The sequence below is a fragment of the Jaculus jaculus genome, chromosome 17 (genome assembly GCF_020740685.1).
Source record: "Jaculus jaculus isolate mJacJac1 chromosome 17, mJacJac1.mat.Y.cur, whole genome shotgun sequence".
Classification (NCBI taxonomy): domain Eukaryota; kingdom Metazoa; phylum Chordata; class Mammalia; order Rodentia; family Dipodidae; genus Jaculus; species Jaculus jaculus.
This window is the reverse complement of record NC_059118.1, coordinates 23,678,662-23,702,929: the sequence shown is the minus strand read 5'-3', so window position 1 is coordinate 23,702,929 and position 24,268 is coordinate 23,678,662. Positions and strand designations below refer to the sequence as shown.

At 43.8% G+C, this 24,268-nt stretch overlaps 1 protein-coding gene across 4 annotated transcripts in view; it reads right to left on the bottom strand.

Moving 5' to 3' along the window:
• The window catches only part of Tmem108 (transmembrane protein 108), a 356,822-nt gene that overhangs the window by 251,859 nt on the left and 80,695 nt on the right, over positions 1 to 24,268 (bottom strand). Inside the window, exon 1 of one of the 4 annotated variants that reach the window (XM_045136944.1) lies at positions 12,065 to 12,132. The exons of the other annotated variants lie outside the window; for them this stretch is intronic. The gene's annotated coding sequence lies outside the window, so the exon portion shown is untranslated. Of the gene's footprint in view, positions 1 to 12,064; positions 12,133 to 24,268 lie in introns of those variants that run through there. 4 annotated transcript variants of the gene reach the window in all.

Genomic DNA, 24,268 nt, shown 5'->3' with positions numbered 1-24,268 from the left:
CTGCCTTGGAAACACACACACACACACACACACACACACACACACACACACTCACACACATGGCTAAATTCTCAGCAGTTAGCCCTAATAGCTTCAATTCTGATTCTCCTATAATCAAACCACCATTTATCTGAAATGTACATCAAAATGTCTGTAACAAACTAGACTTCTTTTCTCTCTCCCCAGTGACATCTCTCCACCCTCGAACATGAACACCCCCTCTTGTAATTCCATCTGGCTAGTCAAATAGAGTCCCTGGAATATGCTCCCCAGTCCTCTGCTTTGAAACTATTGCTGTTTCATCTTGTAAATGTTCTTCAAAAATTCATCTCCTTTCTTTACTCCCCTGTCTTTGTCCAGGGTTATTACTTAGTCTCCTCACAGGTGACACAGTCCTCCATGCAGTCACATATTTTTCTCCTACATAATGCATCTAGTCACATCAACCCCTCCTGCTTAACACCTCCCCTAATTCTGTCAAACTGGGTTTGGCATTTCAGACTCTACACATCCCACTAGTGAACTTACCTCTCTAGTTCCATCTGGCACCAACTTGCACCTAAACCCCAACCCACCGTGCGGGTGCACCCAGAAAACACACTTGTAGCCTTCCATCATCACCCATGGGCAGTTGTACCCGACCCCCGCCTCCACACCCCCTACTGAACCTCCCCACTCTATGCTCGATGCTTGATCCTAACCTCTAACCTCATACTTAAGTTACACGGGAATTGGGTGTTTGAAGGGAGCATATTTTATTATGTTGATACACAGCATATCATACTGTTTACTATTTTAAAAACAGACCCACCAAAGAAAATTTTAAACTGCATACTTCAGAAAAAAAAATGATTACAGATGGAAAGTAACAGTAGGAAAAGACACTGGAAAATAGGCAATAACTGAGGAGATATTATCTAAGTAAGGAGACATTATTTAAAGATAAATAATTTGCGAAGGAAAATTAGGCATGCTAGAGAGAGACACACACACATCTTTCTGTTTTGTAGCATGTAAGTAATATACTCATTAAAGACGTTTTAAAGTGTGTATATAGACTCAGTTTGACATGACGACAGCCATCTAGAGTCCTCACCACCAGGAATGCCCTAAAATAACTGGTCAGGTTTCCTTGAACAGTTTTCCAGAAACTATAGGTAAAACCACTAGAGTGGTGTGTGGAATTTAACAACCAGACCCTGGTGTCAGGAGTGAGGCCTGGCTGTTTGATGTACCAGGTGCATTCCAGCAAGAATGAAATCACCTGTGTGCTAAGGAGAAAATGCACCCTTCCTCGGGACACAAACCGCAGGGGCCCAGCTGATCTTGTAGACAACAGGACCATGTTTCAGTTAGCAAGTTGCCTGCTCTGTCTGCCTCTCTTATTTCAATTCATCACTGTGCTAGGTCTAGATCTCACAACCTGAGACCTGGTCATTCCAGAACAGTGTGCGTATTAAAATGCAGCTCCCAAGGGAGTAGGCAGAACGCATGCAGCTGACCAACAAGGAGTAGGGGGAGATCTGGAATAATGAGATATATTCACCAATTCACCAGACAGCAAGAACGAAGGACAAAAAATAAAAATAAAAATAAAAAATAAAAAACAGGGCTGGAGAGATGGCTTAGCGTTTAAGGTGCTTGCCTGAGAAGCCTAAGGACCCGTGTTCAACTCTCCAGATCCCATGTAAGCCAGATGCACAAAGTGACAGAAGTGCACAAGGTTGCACATGCGCACAAGGTGGCATGCATATCTGGAGTTCGACTGCAATAGCTGGAGGTCCTGGCATGCCAACTCTCTCTCTCATAAAAATAAAAATAAAAACCACTGTACATAGCTTGGTGGTTCTGTGCTTGCCTAGCATGCATGTGGTACTGGATTCAATCTCGAATCCTGTAGGATAAAGAAAGAAAGAGAAGGAGGGAGGACAAGCAAGTTAGCTGGTTGGGCATGGAGGCACAAGTTTATAATCTCAGGTAGAAGCAGAAGGATCAAGAGTTCAAGGCTAGGCTCAGCTACTTGGCGAATTAAGAGGCTAGCCTGTGCTGTGTGAATGTCTGTCTCAAGACACAGTGACAGAATATATCAAAATATCTTACTAATTTTAATAAATGTAAACAGGTACAAATACACCAATTAAAGTAAAACAGTTTTAGACTGGATAAAAATGTAGGAATATGTTGCAAGATATACCTAAAACATGGGACAGATCAGTTATGAACCCATATGCACCCACTCAGACTCCCTCGAGATATATGAGATAAAACTGAGAGGTTAAAAGAAAAAAGGTATGTATTTTCTTTACTCTCACAGCCATTCTGACACCCAGTGTGTGGGCTGTTTTCCAATCAGTCAGTCCCTATTTCTCTATGAACATCACGGAGTGTCCCATAATGCTATTCCATCCTGATACTGTCTCCCTGGAGTTAGTGTCAGATTCTACAGGTCAAAGGCTCAGTCAGAACAGACTGCCTCCCCTTCAGATGCCAATCACAAGCCTCAGCTTGCCCCCTGCACTTCCTACCGCTCAGCTATCAACTGAAGTTTGCCACCATGCCCTCTTCCAGTCTGATTCTTTGTTGGAAATGCTCACCAAACTCAGGAAGGCATGCTCTCAAATGTTTACCAGTCTATTACAAAGGCCGCAATTCAGGAAGCACCCAATGGAAAAGATATACAGGGCAGGGGAAGGAAGAATGTGAGCGCAGAACTTTCATGCCCTCTCGGGGTACGCCACCGCCCAGCACCGCAAGGTGTCCACCAAGATAATGGCTCACTGAGCTCCATCTTTTACGTAGGCTGTGACAATAGGCAGAATCAATTCTGACCTCAGTCCTCAGCCCCCCCAGGGTGTGGTATGCATTGGTGAGGAGTTCCAAGAGCCTCATCACAGCTTAAGCCTTTCTGGTGAACAGCTCTGACACCCTGAAGCTATCCAGAAATTTACCGAGCAGTTGTCTCACTTGCTAAAAATACAGTCTTATCTCCCAGGAAATTCCAGGCTGTGTCAGAACCTCCAGTCATCACCATCACTCAGGAAACTCAAAGGTTTTAGAGACTCTGTGTCAGGAACTAGGGTCAAAGGCCAAAGTTTAGTTTTCGTGGGGGAGGGAAGATCCTCCTGGTACCTCATCACTCAGGAAATTTCAAGCATTTTAAGAACTCTGTGTCAGGAGCCCCTAGGAGGTAGAGATTAAATATTTATTTCTGGACAAATGGGGTGGGGAGAAGGACTGCACACTCCTTTCCTAGAAATCCATGGCTTTAGGCAAAATTAGTAAGGACAGAGAAAACTTAAGTAGCAGTTAATTGAGTGTGTGTGTGTGTGTGTGTGTGTGCGCGCGCGCGCACGCGCGCGTGCATGTGTGTGTGTTTTCTTAAGGTATGGTACCATGCTGACGTGGAATTTACTCTGTAGCTCCAAGAAGGCCTCAAATTCACAGCAATCCATCCTCCTACCTCTGCCTCCAGACTGCTGGATCTAACGGTGTACACTACCCCACCTAGTAGTTAATATACTTTTATGTACAGAAGACATGTAATAAATCTTCAATACAAAAATTAGCTAAGTATAAAGTAACTCTGAACACTGACAAAGCTAGGAAGAGAGCCCCAGTGAATTGCAAAAGGTTGGTGCACAGACTACATTTTCTCATTTTCTTTTTTTGTTGTTGTTATTTATTTTTATTTATTTGAGAGTGACAGAGAGAGAATGAGAGAGAGAGAGAGAGAGAATGGGTGCGCCAGGGCTTCCAGCCACTGCAAATGAACTCCAGACACATGAGCCCCCTTGTGCATCTGGCTAACATGGCTCCTGGGGAATCAAGCCTCAAACCGGGGTCCTTAGGCTTCACAGGCGAGCGCTTAACTGCTAAGCCATCTCTCCAGCCCTACATTTCCTTAAACCACAAATATATTATAAAAAGATAGCCAATTCTGGGAAAAGAAAAGCTGGTATCTCTACATAATGGGATCTATGAGGACTACAAAGAGAAGGAAATCCTGCCTCTTGTGATAACAATTATGGACACTGTGCTAAGTGAAGCAAGCCAGGTACAGACAGACACCCCGCATGATCTCAGTCATATGCGGACGTGTTAAATCTAATTTGTACTTGCAGAGGCAGAAAGTTTGAAGGAGCTGCAGTGTATGGAGTAGTAACAGGGAGGGGTTGGTCAAAGGCCACGGAATCCCAGTCAGACAGAAGGAGTAAGTTCTAGAGATCTATTGTATAGCATGGTTACTACAGCTAATAATCATGTATTATATTCTTGAGTAACTCTGAGTAGATTTTTCAGTGTCCCCACTACAAAAGTATGTATGTGAGGCAATGCCTCTCTGTTAGCTCAATTTAGCCATTCCATAATGGGTCCCTCCTTTAAAGCACCAAGTTATACCATGTAAGTAAATGCTATTTTGTCAGTTAAGAGAAATAATTAAAAAAAAAAAACCTAGAAAGTCCCCATTTAAAGATGTACATTTGAAACCAACTCAAATTGAAGATGAAAAAAAAATAGAGGCTGAAAATTCTTATAATTGAATAAATTTTCATATCAAAACTTAAGAAGAGTACAAAATTAGGTCTTGGAAGTTTGAACTCCAGACGCGTGCGCCCCCTTGTGCATCTGGCTAACGTGGGACCTGGGCAACCGAGCCTCGAACCGGGGTCCTTAGGCTTCACAGGCAAGCGCTTAACCGCTAAGCCATCTCTCCAGCCCTGGATATACTTTTCTATCGATGAAGTATTTTACTTTTAGAAAAGGTCTGGAATGATATGCTGTGTGCCATGACATGAGATCCTACGTCCTCCACGTACAGCCTGGAAGAACACACCAACTTCGGGAACTCTGAGAACAGGTACTAAATAATCACTTCATGTCCAGAAGGACAAAATACCTGCTACAAAATGCTAGAACAATCTCTTTAGGACACATTCAATTTTAAGTTCAATTGCTCACTTTTACGCTGGGAATGGAAAGCTTCCTATGCAATGCCCGCTTACGCAAAGATTCAGCTAGTCACCCTCCTCCCACACAAGGCAGCAAACCAGAAATCTGATTATAATTCAGAAACATTGAACAGAAATCAGGTCAAAAATGATGACAAATTTAGGACAACCGTCAGCTATCTACTTCATAAAACCAGTCCACTGCTATTTCATAAGCAATTTGTGTGTGTATGTAAGTATGTATGTATGTATATATGTAGTGGGCATGTGTGTATGTTTGTGTATGTATTATGACATGTGTATGCATGCACATGGGAGCTAGAAGTTAATATCAGGTGCCTTTTTCAATCTCTTGCCATCTTGTTTTCTTTTTTTTTTTTTAAATATTTTATCTTATTTATTCATTTGACAGAGAAAGAGAGGGAGAGAAAGAGAATGGGCACACCAGGGCCTCTGGCCATTGCAAATGAACTCCAGACGCATGCACCACCTTGTGTATCTGGCTAAAGTGGGTCCTGGGGAATCAAACCTGAGTCCTTTGCTTTTGCAGGCAAACACCTTAACCGCTAAGCCATCCCTCCAGCCTGCCATCTTGTTTGCTGAGACAGGGTCTCTGGCTGCAGCTAGAGCTCACCAATTTGGCCCGAGTAGCTACCCAACAAGCCCCAGGGATCTTCTTGGGACTACAGGCATGTGCTGCTGGATCTGCACTTTACATGCACCCCGGGGATCTGAACTTGCATTCTCACATACGCCTGCTGGGCAAGCCCCTTATTGACTGAGCTTTCTTCCCCGGCCGCAGTAATTTGTTTTCAAGAGCAAATACTGCCCAAAAATTTGCAGATAATTTCCTTTTGTGCAAAGTGTAAATAATGTGGGATAAATTATAGAGGAATAAATTAGTTTCCCCTTTTATGCCAATACACGCCCCTGAGCCAGAGAGAGAGAGAGAGAGAGAGAGAGAGAGAGAGAGAGAGAGGCCCAGATAAGCCCGGCTTATCTCTGTGGCAGTCTGTATTTTCCAAAAGTGGCGAGGGAACAGCTCTTCCTAAGATTTTCCATTTCCCGATCAAGAGATGGGATCTCTTTCCACTCCCTCCAAACCTGAATGACTTTGCAACTGCTTCAATGAACAGAAAGCAGTAGAATGCTGCTGGCCGACTTCCTAGGGGGGTCGTAAGAGACGACAGAAGTTCCTGCCTGGCTTCTTGGTGTGAGCCGGTGCAGGAGCTGCTACCCTGGGAAGCTCACAAGGGAGTTGCTGCCACCGAAGCCGGGCTGCCTAGTCCTCCCAGCCTGGCCTCTGGACGTGGCGTAGGTTGACTCCAGCCCATTCCAGTGCCTGGCCTCCCAGCCAACCCAGCATCAGCTATGAGCTGTTCCTCAGAGAGCCGGTCAGACTGCAGACTCATGAGCCAAAGGCACGTGACTGCTCCTTCGAGACACCAAGCCTTGCAATGGTTTGTGATGCATCACTAGACAGTTGCAAGGTTGTGAAGGATGCTTGTAAGCAAATAGGATGTCTTCATCTGTCCGAAGGATAAAAAAACAGAAACACCAGCCTACATAGCAAGGCCAATTAAGCACCAAAATGATGGCTGTGCATTTTACCCCCAGAGAAGCAAGAGCCAGCCTTGAAAATTAAATTCAATTCAGGACCTTTGTCAGGGATCAACAATGTCCATTAGTGGACAGTCTTTGTATGTGTATGTGGTGTGCATGCACGTGTGGGGGCACCTGTGTGTGTGTGTGTGTGTGTGTGTGTGTGTGTGTGTGTGTGTGAGAGGTAAGATCAGGTGTCCTCAAATTCAGTAGAATCAAATTTGTTCATTGGGATCTACATAATATCATGAGCTACTGGATAATAGTGGAGAGCAACCAGACATTTTCTGCTCTTTGTTCTCCTGTACCTTTCCTTTCATTATTTTATCTTATTATTTTATTACTTTCTTCAGACAGGGTCTGCTTGGTAGTTCAGGCTACCCGGGAACTCAAATCTACCCTGCGGCAGCCTTCTGGGTGCTGCGGTTAAAGGTGTTAGTTACACACTTATCTTGCTACTGTGTACTTTACTCTGCAAAAAAAAAAAAAAAAAAAAAAAAAAAAATCAATGTTTTTGTTTGCTTGTTTTCATGTACAGGCCACTGGGAGCTTCATGCCGCAGCAATGTCTGAACTGAACTACTGACCACAAACTAAGGAGGGACAGAAATATAGGTAACCTATGTGTTTTGAAGAGCTTTTCAGTAACGTCAAAATACAAGCAGGGAGAGGTTGAGGAGATGGCTCAGTGGTGAGGAGTGCTTTATCACTTAAGCATGAGGGACTCTGGCGGGAGTCTGACAGGTAAGGTTCCTCAGAATCCATGTAGAAGGTTGACCATGGCCATGAACACATCTGCAGTCCCAGTGCAGAGGGAACAGAGAGCAGAGAATTTCTGGAGCTTGCTGACAGACGGACAGACGGCAGCTCTGGGTTGAGGAACAAACCCCTTCTCAAAGAAAGAAAGATGCAGATGAGTGGTAAGAAGAAGACGTCCAACATTCTCTCCTGGGCTCTGCATGCATGCGCATGGGGTGCAGGCATCTTGCACACACACATGCAAATACCACATGTAATCCACTTACCACACACAACCACAAGAAAAATAATACAAGCAGACGAAGGGAGGATGTTTGGGGAGAACAGAGAACCAGGCACTTCCCTTAGGTTACAGCCCAGCCTCTAAGAGCGTGATGAAGGTCCCTCAGCTGACAAAGACAGAGGCCGAGAGCCTGAGCTCCGCCAGCTCCTAGCACGGAACCAGGCAATAGCTTCACGGGTCTTCATTTGAGATGACTGCAAGGCCTCAGGACCGATGGCCCGAATTTGTCACTCGACAGGTGAGAAGTGAAGCCAGAGCATGTCCATCCCTTCCCTGGTGTCGCATTTCTCTGGCAGGTAGACCCGAGGCCAGCATTCAAGATCTGCTGGCTCTACCTCTCCTCATTACCAAAGGCCTCTGCCAGCTCTCAAAGGAGATGATCCTGATGGTAAAGAGAAAGGTATACAACATGCATTCTCACTCACATGAATTCAAAATGGCTCAATAGCTCCTAATTTCCAAGCTATCTTCCTTGCCAAGGGCAGGCTGGATGTATCTTGGGCAAGAGTCCATCCATAAGCCAAGGCCATCAGCGTCCACATGGGTAAGAGCTCTGTGAGTGATTTCTCACTTGAAATATTCCAGAACACACTCATTTCGAGTGGCAGCCACCCAACGGGAAATGATGGACTTCTGTGCTCTATACCCTACTGGTGACAGGGCAAACAGGGTCATTATTGCATTACATGCCAAATGTATCAGACCCAAGCAAAACACAGGTCAAATCTTTGTCAAGGTTATGGGACTGTCGTAGCCTTCCAAGTCGCTACCCATCCATCCACCAGATATAAATACTTCATTCCTGCTGTCTAGGAACCAAAGATGTTCTTTAAGCTTCCTAAGCCTGACTGATCACAAAACGACTCTTCAATAGCTGTGATTTGCCTAAAGAAAGATGCCTCCATGGGTGACAAGAAAGCATGATGTATTCCTATCACGCAAGTCTGGGGCCAGGGGCAGAGGAGGAAAATGTTCTCATTCCCATTCACTTCAATCTCTCATCTGTCCCTGGAAGCTAAGCAGGGCTGGGCCTGGTTAGTACTTGGATGGGAAACCGATGGTGAGCAGTGAGGAGTTCAGACCTCACTCCAGCTACACCACCCTGAACACAACTGACCTCGTCAAATTCACTTAAGTCAACCATACTGACAGAGATGATCTTAATGAATAACTAAACTGGAATTTGGATATTTGCTACACTCAGGTAAAATTGAAAAATGACCACATGTGGAAACTGAAAGCAATGGGAAAGATAAAGAGGCTCAGCAACCAGAAAGGATACTGAGGTAATGGAAAGGAGGCAGCTGGAGCCGGGGACAAGGGAGGCAAGCTCAAGGTTGGCATGTGCTTATCTGTAGGGCAGACAATTGTGGGTGGATATGGGAACGTGGGTGGAGATAGCAGGGACCACTGGGCAGATAGCTCCTTGCCAGGCATATTCCAATACAGCTGGGTGGAAATTTCCTCTTAAGAATATAAATTCTGCATTTCCACGCTTGGAAAATGGGATAAGGTGTCCCGCAGGGTTCGAGCTGCGTGGGAGTGAGGATAAGGACTGGGGAATGGAATTTCATGATCAACGTCAAATTTCAATTAAAGCCAAATTCAAGTTTAGAAGTGGCTTCTTTGTAGCTCACAGTCTGAAGTTCATGTGACTCCACCCCCACCCCCCACTTTGGTTTTTGTGAGGTAGGGTCTCACTCCAGCCTAGGCTCATCTGACACTCACTCTGACATCCCAGGCTGGACTTGAACTCATAGCAATCTTCCTACCTCTGCTTTCTGAGTGCTAGGATTAAAGGCATGCACCACCACGTCCAGCTACATGTGACTTTTCTTTTTTTATTGGACAGTGCGACTCTAGATTCTAGAAAGTTTGGATCAAAAAGATAAAATTCTTAAAACGGGGGTGGCACATGCCTTTAATCCCAACACTCGGGAGATAGAGGTAGGAGAACTGCCCTGAGTTCGAGGCCAACCCTGAGACTACATAGTGAATTCCAGGTCAGCCTGGGCTGGAGTGTAACCCTACCTCGGAAAACCAAAACAAATACACATTCTTTATGACTATAACTAACATATTTTGGTTTCTTTGTCAGAGGTACACAGGCCACACCACTGGAAGAGTCCAAGGATGGTCTTTGTTACTGGGTCATGCTCTCTCAATAACTTCAAACTCGGCATTCAGTTTGCAAATGTGCCTCAAATGAGATGACAGGCGTCAGACAGGCAGCATCAGAGCATTCTGAAGCCCCAGTGACACTGGCTAAAGACACTGAGCCAGCCCAAAAGTGACCTCTGACCCTTTCTGTGACTGTACCAACAGAATGCACACATTTAATCCACTTTTACATGACACCTCTTCCCACTGCACACAAGCAAAAGAAGCCACATAAAAGCTGGGCCCATCTACTGGAGAGATGAGGCAGGAGGACTGCAAGTTCAAGGTCAGTCTGGGATACAGAGTGAGTTCAAGGCCAGCATGACAACTTAATGAGCTCCACTTTCAAAATAAACAGATTTTTAGTAATGGCTGGGGTGGCAGGGCTGGAGACATGACTCGGTGTGCAAGAACACTTTCTGCCCAGGCACGAGAGCCTGAGAGGGCATGAGTTTGATCCCCAGCACCTAAGTAAAAATCTGGGGGTGGGGCTGGAGAGATGGCTTAGCGGTTAAGCGCTTGCCTACGAAGCCTAAGGACCCCGGTTCAAGGCTCGGTTCCCCAGGTCCCACGTTAGCCAGATGCACAAGGGGGCGCATGCGTCTGGAGTTCATTTGCAGAGGCTGGAAGCCCTGGCGCGCCCATTCTCTCTCTCTCCCTCTATCTGTCTTTCTCTCTGTGTCTGTCACTCTCAAATAAATAAATAAATAATTAAAAAAAAATCTGGGGGTGGCCATGTATACTTGTAACCCTAGTTCTGTAAGGGAGCAGGGAGGGGACTGAAGAATCATTGGGGTTTGCTGTTCAGCCAGTAGGGCAAAAAAAAAAGCAATTCCAGGTTCATAGAGACTGTTCATGTCAAGAAAACAATGCTCTAGACTGACAGAAGAAGGCACCCCACATTCTCTGGCTTCTGCATACATGCACATGAGGCATGTACATCTGCCTCAGGTCCACACACTATGCATACATACACCACACACATCACACAAAAAAGCCAAAAAGGGGCTGGAGGTCAATGGTAGAGTGCCTGCTGGGAAGCCTAAAGTCCTAGCTTCAATCCAAAGTGCTAACCACACACAACTGTGTACATGCACACACACACAGAAATAAGAAGAAACCAATTAATCTCAATACTGTATATTCATTATAAAATGGGAACTATTTTAAATGCCTTCTAAACACCTGAACGGGAATAAAATACATGGCAAAAGATAACAAATTTGGGATGGAGAGATGGCCTAGTGATTAAGGAGTTGGCCAGCAAAGCCAAAGGACCCAGGTTCAATTCCGTAGGACCTACATAAGCCAGACACACAAGGTAGAGCATATGCCTGGAGTTTGTTTGCAGTGGCTGGAGGCCCTTGGTGCACCTATTCTCTCATTCTGCCTCTCTTTCTCATAAATAAAAATTTAAAAAAATAACCAAGTTATACATACCTTATATATACAATAAAACTCAAAGTTAATGAAAGTTTCCCTAAAGATTGGGACCTGAAAAACAAGAAGACTTCGGTAACTAAGCCAGACATCACTGCCTTTCCCCCCAGAAGTTGCATCTTAGTGAAAAGAACAGCAGAGTTTACACAGCTCCAGGGAAGCGAGGGAGAGGCATCCCTTCCCACTGCAGAGCTGGGAACTGATTCATCCTGGAGACATGAAACGGCGCCTTCAAGGTTCCACGTTGCCTGACAGCCACTTATTTCTATGCAGACCCTAAGTTGTCCTCCTGAAAACACCCACTCCAGGATGCACGGTGGGCCTGTGACTAAAACCCTGCCAGAGTCTCTTTGTTTCATACCAATAGCACGCCATGTGGTCAGCTGCTTTCCCCCCAGCTACAAATCAAAATTTGATAATTACAGTATAACTCATTAACAAATCTATACAAACCAGAATTTGGTAATTATAGCAGAATTCATTAACAAATCTTTAATACCACCTTAGCTATGTGAGCTCAACTGAAGACATAAGCTGGCATAATATTTACACAAATAGTACCTACCTTCAAACCAAGTATCTTTTCCCCAATAAGCTGCATTATTTTAAGTCTCCATCTATTTTAAATCTGGGCTGATTCCAGAGCCTTATGAGAATTCTCCCTGACTTAACTCTAGATTGTAAAATTGCCAACAAGCCTCGGGCTTCGGATGAGCCAAGGAACTTACTCTTCCCCCTTTCTGAACTCAAGGTGGCAAGGACCTCATGTGCTCAGGCCTGGCACCTGCTCACAGGATGCCCTGCCCTGACATCTTTCCTCACCCTCTCCCCAGGAACACCCTGGGCTCCACTTCCTCCTCCTGGGGGCTTACCTTGGCTCCACTGCCCGCTCTGGACTCCCATTCCCAAGCCGAAAGAGCCATGGACGCTGCCGACTTGCTCTCCCCACTCTGTGGTCTTGTTCCAATCAGGGAAGCATTCCTATGGCAACCAACAAGCACCACCATCTCACTCCCCTTCCCTGAAAGTTCCCTGTTTGCGTGGCAGGCGTTTGGCAAGGACATGTAATTACTTTAACTTGCCTAGCAACTACTGGCCTGTTCCAGCCCCTTTGGAGGGGGTTGGCTTGGCTCCCTCTTATCTTTTAACACACTTTCAGGGACTGGCTGGTGGGATGGAGAAAGGGTAGTTATCAACTAGGCCTTGCTGGGCACTGGACTGGAGCACACACAGGTGTCAGGCAAACCTGAACCTGGTTCTGCCCCAAAGGGTGGGGGGAAAACATGTAGTTTACGGGATGGAGGCAATGACTTAACCATGGATGATTCTAAGGAGCCTATTCTGTGCTAATTTCAAGGAAATTCCAATTCTTTTTTTAAAAAAATATTTTATTTATTTGCAAGGAGAGAGAGAGAAACAGAGAGGGAGAGAGAGAGAATGGACACACCAGATGCATCTGCCACTTTGTGCATATGACTTACGTGGGTACTGGGGAATCGAACTCAGGTCATTGGGCTTGGCAGACAAGTGTCTTAACCTCTGAGCCATCTCTCCAGCCCTTATAGATTTTTTAAAAATTTCATTTACTTATTTGCAAGCAGAGAGATAGTACAAGGGTATTCAGTTCTCAAAGAGTCTCAGATCAGAGCTGGGGAAGATGACTCAGATGGTCAAAGTGTCTGCCTTGTAAGCACAAGGACCCGAGTTTGGCTCCCCAGCACTCTTGTAAAATGTCTGGAACACACCTGTAATTCCAGCATTTGGGAGGTAAAGACAGGAGGGTCCCTGAAGCTGGCTAGCTAACTAGTCTAGCCTAATCTGAGTCAATGAGAGATTGTCTCAAAAAAGGCAGATAGCATCTGAGGTTGTCCTCTGCACATGAGCAACGCGCGCACACACAGAAAACTCTAAGATCTTTTTCACTCTCAGATGTAAGAAAGAGTCAAATTATGAAAAGCTGTCTCCATTGAGAAAACCAGGTTTGTCCAGTGTATCTTATTTCCGACCCTTTAGTTTTCATTTAAGACTAAAATTAGATGTTTTAACTTGCAGATTATACCTTATTTCCAAGGTTTATTTTGGTAACAGGAACTAACACAGTCCCAAATGACTAATGTTGCTGCTGTTCTTATTTTTTTCTTCATGGTGAATTCTAAAGAAATACTCAAAGTGTCTACAATTTAATTTGGGTGCTCTAAAGTGAAAGGCATCCTCTGGCAATCCACACAGGTGGGGAAGCTTACATAACACATTAGGTGTGTTTGAAGTTCTTGAGGACACTCTCCTGAAAGAATACCATGTGCCCTTTGAGACAAGATATCAACTACAGGTGACAGTGGGCACTCGCTCCTACAAACAACCCACAACGGAAACAAGCCAGGTCCTGGAAAAGCATTTCTGCAGCTAGCTGCAGTCAACTGCCTTCCACAGGCAGAGTAAGGCCACTGCAGCAGAAGGGAGAGCTGCCAGTCTGGGCAGGAGCAGAACTAAGAGGCAACATGAGCAGACCTGCCCTTTCTTCATGGGACAGCCTCTTCTGGCCAGCAAGGACCAAAAGGACCCACTTTCCTCTACCCTTGAGAACTTCTGGTGTCTTCTTTTTAAAAAGGCTTCTAATTCACTTCTATGGCTTTTTAAGGACAAGGACAATATCTGGTCACCAGATCCTATTCCAGGGATGCCATGCAGTAAGTGATCAGTAAGCATTTACTGAAATAGAACTTAGCTATGCAGCAACTAGAAATGGAAGCTAAAAAGCTTGATACTATTTTCACCTATCATACCCAAGTTGTCGTCACACTCATTATTGACAAGGGTACAGAGAAACAGGACATGGGCAGAGGTAAACTAATGCCATCACTTTGGAGGACAATGCGGTACTCTTTGGTGACAGTAAACAGACACGTTCTGTTTGACCAGTGATTCTCTTAAAGTAGTTTATATTTATGGAAATGCTGAGATATTTCCAGGGATGTTCACTATGGGGTTGTTTGCAACAGCGAGAAACTGGCAAACCTAAATGCTGATAAACAGAAGGTGAGTTCAAATACAGTGCGTGAACATAATGGAATATTATACAGCCATTCAAAATTAGGGGATCTATACATACTAACAAAGGAAGATGTCCAGCACATATTGCTGAGGAAGTATTTTGCACAACAGAATCCATGTATTTATATAAGCACAAATGCATTGCATTTTTGTATGCCCATATGTGTATGAGTGTGTGCTTGTATGTGAACAGGCAAAGTCTATTCCTTTAAGCACCTATAGAATTAGAGACTAGGAAGGAATATTCTTATTGTCAGTTAAGGCTTTTACAAATGTTCATGACGGCTCAGTGGTTAAGGTGTTTGCCTACAATGCTGAATGACCCAGGTTCAATTCCCCAGGACTCATGTAAGGCCAGATGCACAAAGTGGCACATGCATCTGGAATTTGTTTGCAGTGGTTAGACACCCTGGCGTGTCCATTCTTTTTCTCTCTTTTTCCTTGCCAATAAACAAATAAAATATTTTTAAATTATTGATACATGTTTCAATACCGAATAAGTATCTCACTCATATTTTTAAAACATGTAATTCTTATTTATGTGTTAATAATTCTTCAAAAAAGGGAAGTGGGTTCCTCTTGCTATTGCCATGTAAATATACTAAACTAAACTAAAACTAAATATAAGCCCAGCAGGATGCAAGAACTCAAGACAGCAGAATCAACACCCCACATTAGCTGTTCCCCAGTTTGTACTTGCAATGTGTTAGGCACTGTATTTCAAAACATTAGAAACATTAAGAAGTAACATTGAGGATATATATTAAGATTAAAACAATGAAGACACACAAACATACATTTAACACACAACAAACAAGGCCAAATCAGCAGCTCCTCCTAATGTTTGAGTCTTTTTTTTTTTAAACAGGGAAGCAGAGAAATAACTCCCGCTGCTAAATGAGAAATCACAAGCCCCAGAAGCGTTGTACATGTCTAAAACAGAAAGAACCAGTAAATTGGATTCAAGAATTCTAAATGATGTTTAACCAAAGAAAAAGACAGAAAGCTGCAAATGAGTGGTTTGGGGCTTTACTTCATGCAGAGGGACAGCTAGAGAGGAATTTCCCTCAGCCACTGTCAACTCAGTAACAAGACAATGGGAACTGTGTCATAAAATCATTTTTTTCCAGTTTCCAGACGTTAGAAAGAACACATCCACTGTAAAAACGGAACATTATGTTCATGTCTATATCACTCACTACCTTCCACATATTCCTCCAATTTTTTTCTTACAAATTCAAGAGGAAAAAAAAATTTCCCTTGGTGCTCATTATAAAAACCCCAGAATGAGCTTAACAGTGCCACTTTTACTGTTTATTGTTCTCATAACTCCAGGAAATTTCCTAAACCAGACACACTGTCTGTTGTGATGGCTTTCACTAACAAGAAGTGAGGTTACCTGTCAAAGAAGCACCCACGCCATTTTTATCCTACATAAAAAGAGATGCTTCCATGAGCATCTTTGTAGACAGGTAAGCTTCTCTGAGACCCTGAAAAGGTAATACAAAGGATGAAAGAATGAATCAAAGTGAAGGCAAATTTGCAGGAGTAGTTTGTGTTGTTGTTTTTTTTTTTCCCTTTTTGCTAAAGCAAGCTGAATGATTTATTTCCCAATTATTACTCACTCTTTAGTCAAAAACTTGACTGTTTCTCTGGAACTGTTAAGGAAAGATTCCGGATACTCATTAAGCCAGGAAGCAGAGAATATATGGAATATCTGTTATGGTTTGAATCTGAGATGACTTTTACCATGCTCCTGTTTTAAATGCTTGGTCCCAGCTGGTATCGCTATTTTGGTAGGCTGTGGGTGAAGGGTTAATAGCCTTCCCTGAAAACGACAGGGAACTAAAGAGTTAATAACTAACCTTAAGATGGGAAGGCCATAGAGAATGGAGAAATCCAGTCCTCCCTAGTAAACTCTGCTAAAGAGCCTATTCTGAGCAAATAACTTTGATGCCTTATCTACTTCCCTTGGACCTGCAGCTAATTCAGTATGTTTGCCTTAGGATCCTCCTTATAAGTTTGAACCCCAGCTTGACTTAGGGCTTTAGCCTTCATCCCGTGGGAAGGCTGCTGCCCCTTGCTCTACTTCTCAATAGACAGTCTGTCTGTAGAGATCAAGTCCGACGTCCTTTCTTGCTTTTCTCCTACACTTTCCTTACAGTGGGACCATTAGGAGGTGGGCCTGGTTGGTCAAAGAAGCTGGACTTGGAAAGTTATACCCAGCCCGTGGTCCCCACTTCTCTCTCTCTTTCCTGATCTGCCATGTGAACAACGCTTGTGGCATGCTCCTGCCACTGCCATCTGAGCGGCACCATTTCAATAAATGAAAATACACAAAAAACTTTAAAAAATAAATCTTTGCTCTTTAAGTTGCTTCAGTCAGATATCTTGTCTTAACAACACTTAAGTGACTAATGCAAAGTTCATTGGCACTTAGATGGAATTACGTAACAGGCTCCAATGTAACAGTTTCCCTAACAACTGCTTTAAAGTCCTTGGAGGGACTGAGAGGCCTGATCTAGTACAGATGTAGGGGTCACATGAACAGACATGTGGGGGCATGTTTCTGAAGCAAGAGTTCAAAGACTGAAAAGATGGGCACAGATGCATCGGGTTGACTGAAATAACTCGTAGGTATAGGATGGAAGATATGGGGTGACTAAGAAGGCTTACCCTAATTATAAGCAACAGTTTAACTTTTTAATATTGGGATCCACAAACATATTCCCATGTGACTCCATTTCCTTATCTGTAAAATGAGAAGACTATTCACACTTCATGGGTATTGGAATGAAAAAATGAAAGAATGGATAAAATGTTCTTAAAACAATACCTGGCACAGTTAAGAGCAAATACTCAACAATAATAGTTATTACCTTAATACAAGCCTAGCTTATGTTCCTAGAGCTGTGGATTCCTAGCACTGTAAAGACTCCAGATATGAAAGAATCCAAACATAGAGGGAAATGGTGACATAAACACACACCCAGGATCTTCTCCACCCATAGCACCTACCTTGTTATAACTAGCGGCCCATTCTGGCTCAAAAAACAATCACAAAAGGATGCCTGGAATAGGACTTGCAAACATATGAGCATTTGAAATATAGGAAGAGGCCAAAGACCAAATCTGTCTCTAATAAAATTGAGTCGAGGGGCTGTGGAGATTGCTCACTGGTTAAAATTGCTTGCCTGTAAAGCCTGCAGGCCCAGGTTTGATTCCCCAGTACCCATGTAAAGCCAGATGCACAGAGTGGCACATGCATCTGGGGTTCATTTACAGAGGCAAGAGGCCCTGGTGTGCCCATACTCTTCTCTCTCCTTGAAAATAATAAATAATTAAAAAAAAAACAAACAGCTTAAGAAAGGTTGAGTTGAGCAGCTTGTGCCCTAAATGAGAATGTACAAGACCAGGCTTTCTCTCTTCTCTGTGCCTAGTTGGTACGTAACTGGTTGCCCCATCCAAAATCTTTGAAAGCCAAGTAGTTATATGCACAGAACGAATACAGGTAGTTTCTATCATAACACAGAATGCTTGACACTAAAAACTAGTTTTTATGAAACACAAAGGGAATCTCAACAGGTGTATGAGCACATGTGCTTGGATTCAGTGACAATTCACTATGGATCAGCCACAATGTAGAAGTCGTTTTATGAATAGAAGTTTTGTTTTTGCCACTATGGAAATCTGCCCAAGTTTTTAGGGAAGGAAGTTGGCCTCTACCTCCCACTGGAATCTAGTCATACAGGAAGGAGATAACTAATTACCTTCCTCCCTCCTGGGGTTTCTTATAGACAGTTCTCTTCATCTGAACCTTAGTGATGGTTTCTAAATGCCAGGATAGCTTGAGTCTTAAAACGCAAAGGAAAATTGAAAATCTAGTTCAAAAGGGTACTTTGTGCCCAACAGCATCTGAGGGACTTAAGGACATACGATTTATGACAATAATACCTTACAACAAATTCATACTGATAAAAGGAAGATGTGCGTGACAATATTGAAGTATGGGCGAGTCTTAAAGAAATGTAGTTGTATTAGAGTCATCCAAATGAAATGGGAATAAAATATTACCAGCAGCAACCCTCCTAGAACTAGCTTAATGGCTAAAATCATTCAGAATCAGTACATCGTTAGGACGCAAATAGATGCAAGGAAGGCACTGAAATGCAGATCGTCCTCTTCAGTAGCTTGACGTGTTTCCAGGCAAACTGACTCACACTGTTTCCTTGCTCTGTGGGCCCCTTTTTCCCAGATGAAACAGAGTCAACTTCAGATTTGCCCTTGAGAAATGGACCAGGAATTAATGAAATACAGAGGGCCTGTATTTCTGAAGAGAGAACTGGGATTCTGTCAGATGGCTGTAGCCAACTGCATCTGGATTATTTTTTGTTTTTTAGTTTAGTTTTTTTTTTTTTGTTTTTTGAAATCCATGTTTATACTCCACTGTCCCTCCACATTATCATGAGGGTCTGTCTTTGCATGCAAATCAGGATAGCCGTGCTGAATGAAGACATATGCTGAATGGGCCCATGAGAGTGGGTGGAGGTGAAGTGTCTGCACCCCCTTCCTTCCTTTTTTATTTCTTGGCCTGCCCCTCCTCTCCCATATTCTGTGCTAAGCTCTGAGAGCTATTTTAAAACTGAGAAGCCTCAGAGAGAAGCACCTGACAACCAGAAAAAGTACACCTGAAAAATACTTTTTTAAAGCCCATGTCTCATGTCAGACCTCGGCCAATGGAATCATTACATTTCCAAAGCCCTGCAAGGCTGCAGAGAATATTGAAAATATTACTGGGTTTTCCAACCACCTGTGACAGAGGGAAGGCGGGTGCCTTCATGTTACCACTAAGAGAGGTCAGTGATGTGATCGAGGTCACATTGTTAGAAAATGATAGACTTGTGCCATTGAGTCCAACCTTAACACCATGGTCTGTATTTGTGGGAAGCAGAGCCCTGAGTAAAAGATCCACCCATGGGGTCAACCCTCATTGGACTCACTGTAGTTTTACTAAGGACTTTCTAGGTTCTGGGGAAATGGCTTTTCAGGTGTTGCATCAGTTAATTTCTCATTGCTGGGACACAATGCCTGGCGAGAAGCAGCTTAAGGAAGGCAAGGGTTTATTTTCAGCTTACAGTTTTCAAAAGGAAGGAAGGTGGGAAAAGCATGGCAGAGGAAGCCAATAGCGTCACATGCTTACATCAGCAGGGAGGTAGTAGAAAGAGGGAGACCACTGGGGTGTCACACCTCAAGCCTCCCCTCAGTGATGCACTTCTTCCATGAAGGTTTCACCTCCTAAAGGTTCCATGACCTTCCTCAAAGCACCACCAACTAGGGATTAAGCGTTCAAACACATAAGGTGATGAGGTGGCTATTTACATTCAAACCACCACAGATTGCAAGCCCAATTTTATTTGCATCTACTCCACTGATAATGAGATATACGGTTCTCATTAGGGGCAACACCCAGGGCAAACCAGCTGTTTGTATCAGTTTTATGTTCTTGTTGCTTTCCTGTCATTGTGAACAAATAACCTGTTCAAAATTAACTTACGGGGAGGTAAGAGTTTATTTTGGTTCATAGTTCCAACGGGTAGATTCCCTCATGATGGAAGACATGACAGGTGTATAGAGCCAGCCGTCACATCAACAGGAAGGACAAAGAAAGTTGAAAGGAAGTGGACCTGGACCATAGACTCTCGAGGGCCACTCCCAATGGCCCAATTCTGCCAGGAAGCCTCCACCTTCTAAAGTTTCTACAGTCTTCCCAAACAGCATCAATCGATGGAGATCAAGTATTGAAACACATGAGCCTATTTTGGGGACATTTTACATTTAAGCCATAGCATTGCTGTTCTGAAATTTTATTTCTGCACAAATATGAGATGTTCACTCAATACAGGAGTAGGTAGGTTTGTGATAATAAATGAGAGACAGGGCTGGAGAGATGGCTCAGTGGTTAAAAGCACTTGTTTTCTCTGGTAGATTTCCTAGTACTCACAGAGGCACAAAATGGGACATGTATCTGGAGTTCATTTGCAGTTGCATGCCCATTAACATTCTCTCTCTTTGCTTGCCAATAATATATGAGAAACAACCAAGAAACATTTTTTTTTCAAATTTTTATTTATTTGAGAGCGACAGACACAGAGAGAAAGACAGATAGAGAGGGAGAGAGAGAATGGGCGCGCCAGGGCTTCCAGCCTCTGCAAATGAACTCCAGACGCGTGCGCCCCCTTGTGCATCTGGATAACGTGGGACCTGGGGAAACGAGCCTCGAACCAGGGTCCTTAGGCTTCACAGGCATGCGCTTAACCGCTAAGCCATCTCTCCAGCCCCCAAGAAACATTTCTTAAAGCACAGAACTTAATACAAACACACAAAATTTAATTTCAGAGCATTGGGTATTCTCTCGCCTTTCTTCCTGGGGAGAATGCTTCCATGTCAAGACATATTCTAGTACTTATCAACCATAACTAATGTACTAACATGAGGAAGGTCATTTTTTTCAAAGACAAAGCAAAATATATGATAATTTGTCCTATCAGTTTAGGTGATGGAAAATCTGAAGTTTGGGAAGTGTTAGGTGGTTTTGAGATTATATCATTACACAGTTCTCACACTTTGATGGACATGAGAATCCAGAATCCCAAAGCTGGGATAGCTGGGTGTGAGACCCACTGGCCAACTGACAGACTAGACAATGTGTTAAGCGGTAAGAAGCCTGTTAACTATCACGTGGCTCCAGACCCCAGAAAGGCTTTTCTTATTGTTGTTTTCATTTTAAGACAGGTGTTCATGTAGTTCAGGCTGGCTTTGAACCCCCTATCCTCCTGCTTTACTCAGTATCCCAAGTCCTAGGATTACAGGTGTGTGACCCCATGCCCAGCTCCCAGCAAACCTTAATCATGAATCCTAGGAAAGGAGATTTTGAAATAGTGTGCCCCAACCCTTGCCCATCTGTGAGACTTTGTGAACTGGAGCTTGGCCACAGCTCACATACATGCTGATTACTCCAAAGAGCACCTGGGGCTGCCGAGACAAAAAGCAGTGGTCAGCTGCAGGGACTTCAAGACATTTAGAGAATGTCTGAAATCTCTATTTTGTAAACATTTTTTATCTACTTATTTATATGAAAGTGGGGGATGGAGAGAGGAAGATAAGAGAGAAAAAGGCAGAGAGAGAGAGAATAGGTGTGCCAGGGCCTTGTAGCCACTGCAAACGAACTATAGATGTGTGAACCACCTTGTGTACCTGGCTTATGTGGGTCCTGGGGAGGCAAACCAGGGTTTTTGGCTTTGTAGGCAAGTGCCTTAATCACTAAGCCATCTTTCCAGCTCCTGAAATCCCTAATTTTTAAGATAATTTTTTATTTATCTGTATGCAGACATGCATTTGCATGTACATGCTTGTGGATGGGAGCGTGCATATCACAGTGCATGTGTGGAGACAACCTTAAGGTCTGTGTGCTCTTTGAGACATGGTCTCTTGTTGCTTTAAGTGAATGCCAGTCTTGCTGGCCTGCGAACTTCAGCTTCTTCTGGATTTGCCTCCCATTGTCATAGGCAAATTGGCATCACAGTGCATGCACCACTTTGCAGTTGGCATTACATGGATGCTGGGGAAGCCAACTTTGGTTGGCAGGCTTTGCAAGCAATCCCCTTTAACCACTGAGCTGAGGCCCAGTCCCCAGTATTTCTGAATGTTAGCCCAAATCTAATATGCCCGATCTAGCCTCCCAGATCTTCCACAGGCATATAATAAACATAAAGTTTTACTGCCTCTTGATCTCTTGTTTTGGATTTAGACTAGAATACAACACCTTAGCCATCACCAAACAAATGCAGGCACAAACACAGATATGCCCGCATGTACCTTAGCATACGAAGTGCAAGCCAACCCGTTGAGGAGAACGTCATTAGCAAGGACTCCAAGGGCAGCAGGGATCACCATGGAGACGGCAGCTACAAGCAGGTAAGACTCTCAGCACCTGGTGCAGCCATCTGAGACCTGACTCCACTTGGGAGAGTTTGCTGGTTTGTGGATGGAGTCTAGGTTATCCTGCTGCCTTCCACTGGGCAGTGGCATCTGTGCCATTGACAGGAAGAAGTACACTCTTTTAAAAATTATTTTTAATTATTTTATTTATTTACCTATTTATTTGAGAGAGAGAGAGAGAGAGAGAGAGAGAGAGAGAGAATGGCCACACCAGGGCTCCTAACCACTGCAAACAAACTCCAGACACATGCGCCACTTTGTGTATCTGGCTTACATGGCTACTGGGGAATTTGAACCTTAGTCCTTTGGCTTCCCAGGCAAGTGCTGTAACCACTAAGCAATCCCTCCAGCCCAGGAATGTATTCTTGATTAAGAACTGGTCACAGTCCAGATACAAAATAGAGAATAAAGGCTCAGGACACTACTATTCACTGATTTCCTGCTTTTAAGCAACTGCCAGAAAACTTCCACTGCAGCCCATCAAAAGCCATCAGGTCACTACAGCAGGGTGGGTCCCTGGTACATCAAACCAAGTTCCAATCTCATTTGTTCCATTTGAGAACAATATCCATTTGATGCTCTGTTACTCCTGGAGCTGTGAATGGTCCGAGTACTCTTAAATATTTCCAACACCACAAAGCATGGGTACTATTGGAACTAAATGTAAATACACTAAAATACAGACATCTCTTTCTTTGAATCACTGGTGTCTATTTCATAATTAACACTAAGAGCACCTAGCTGAATGAGTTCTGTTGTGCCCACATCAGCTTATAATTACACTGAATTTGATGATGCATAATCGACCTTCAGGGGACAATAGCCCCAGATTGGAAGGCATCCTGGAGATAATTTAGCCCACCTTCATAGCCTGGATGCAAAGAGAGCACATACAATAGGAACCTTAGCAAATTACATCAATAAGTATGAACATATGCATATTTTCCTGTACATATTCATTCATAAGAATATATGTAGATATAGACTCATAAAATGCTGAAGCTATTTATTTGTTTAGTTATTTATTTGTAAGCAGAGAGAAAGAAAAGAAACAGGAAAGAGAGAGAAAGAGACAGGATGGGTACATCAGGGCCTCTAGCTACTACATGTACCACTCTGCGCATATGGCCTTATGTGGGCACTGAGGAATCGAACCCAGGTCACTAGGCTTTGGAGGCAAAGCTCCTTAACCATTGAGCCATCTCTGCAGCCCTGAAGTGAGCCACCTTTCCCTAGGGACGCCCTGTGTTTGCCTCCACAGTGCTGGATTACAAGCACTACCATGTCTGGCATTTACATGGGTTCTGGGGATCCCACCCCACGTCCTCAAGCTTACACAATGACCACGATATTGACGGGGGCATTTCCCAGCCCCTGACAGCCTTTTAACTGGTTTCTTTCTGAGTCAGAGTCTCACTATATAGCCAAGGCCTTGATTCCATGATCCTGCTGCCTCAGTCCCTGAAGCGCTGGGATGATGGCGTGTAAGGTACAACATCTGGATTTTGATGGCCTCTTGAGTCTCTTCTTCTGTAGACAGTCTCTTCAAATCCTTTGCCTAAATTTTCTACAAATAGCATGCGTTGCTTTAAAAATAGTCCCCTACCCACAGTGAAAATGGTAGAATAAGACAGTCAACATGAAAAACCCACGCATGAGAACAGATGGCAATGAATCCATTTTCTGAAAATGGCAGGGACTCGAGTCAACAGTGAACATGATAAATTCATGGTAACAACATCGAGGGCAGCCAACTGGTGATGCTATGTGAGCTATGCCTGTGACGGCGCTGGGCATAGGGCAGGAGCTCACTAGACATCTCTTCCCTCCCCTTCTACTAAGTTTGTCACCAAAAAAAGTATGAGAAAGGAGGAAGAAAGCATGTATTAGTTTTATGCTCCTCAGGTACAGGACTGCTTGGAAGAATGGCCTGGTTTGTCTGATCAGTGAAAGAGGCGCGACTAACTCACGGGCTTCCAGCTCCTCCTTCATTCCCACTAGAGGTGTAAGCTTGGAACACACCTCCT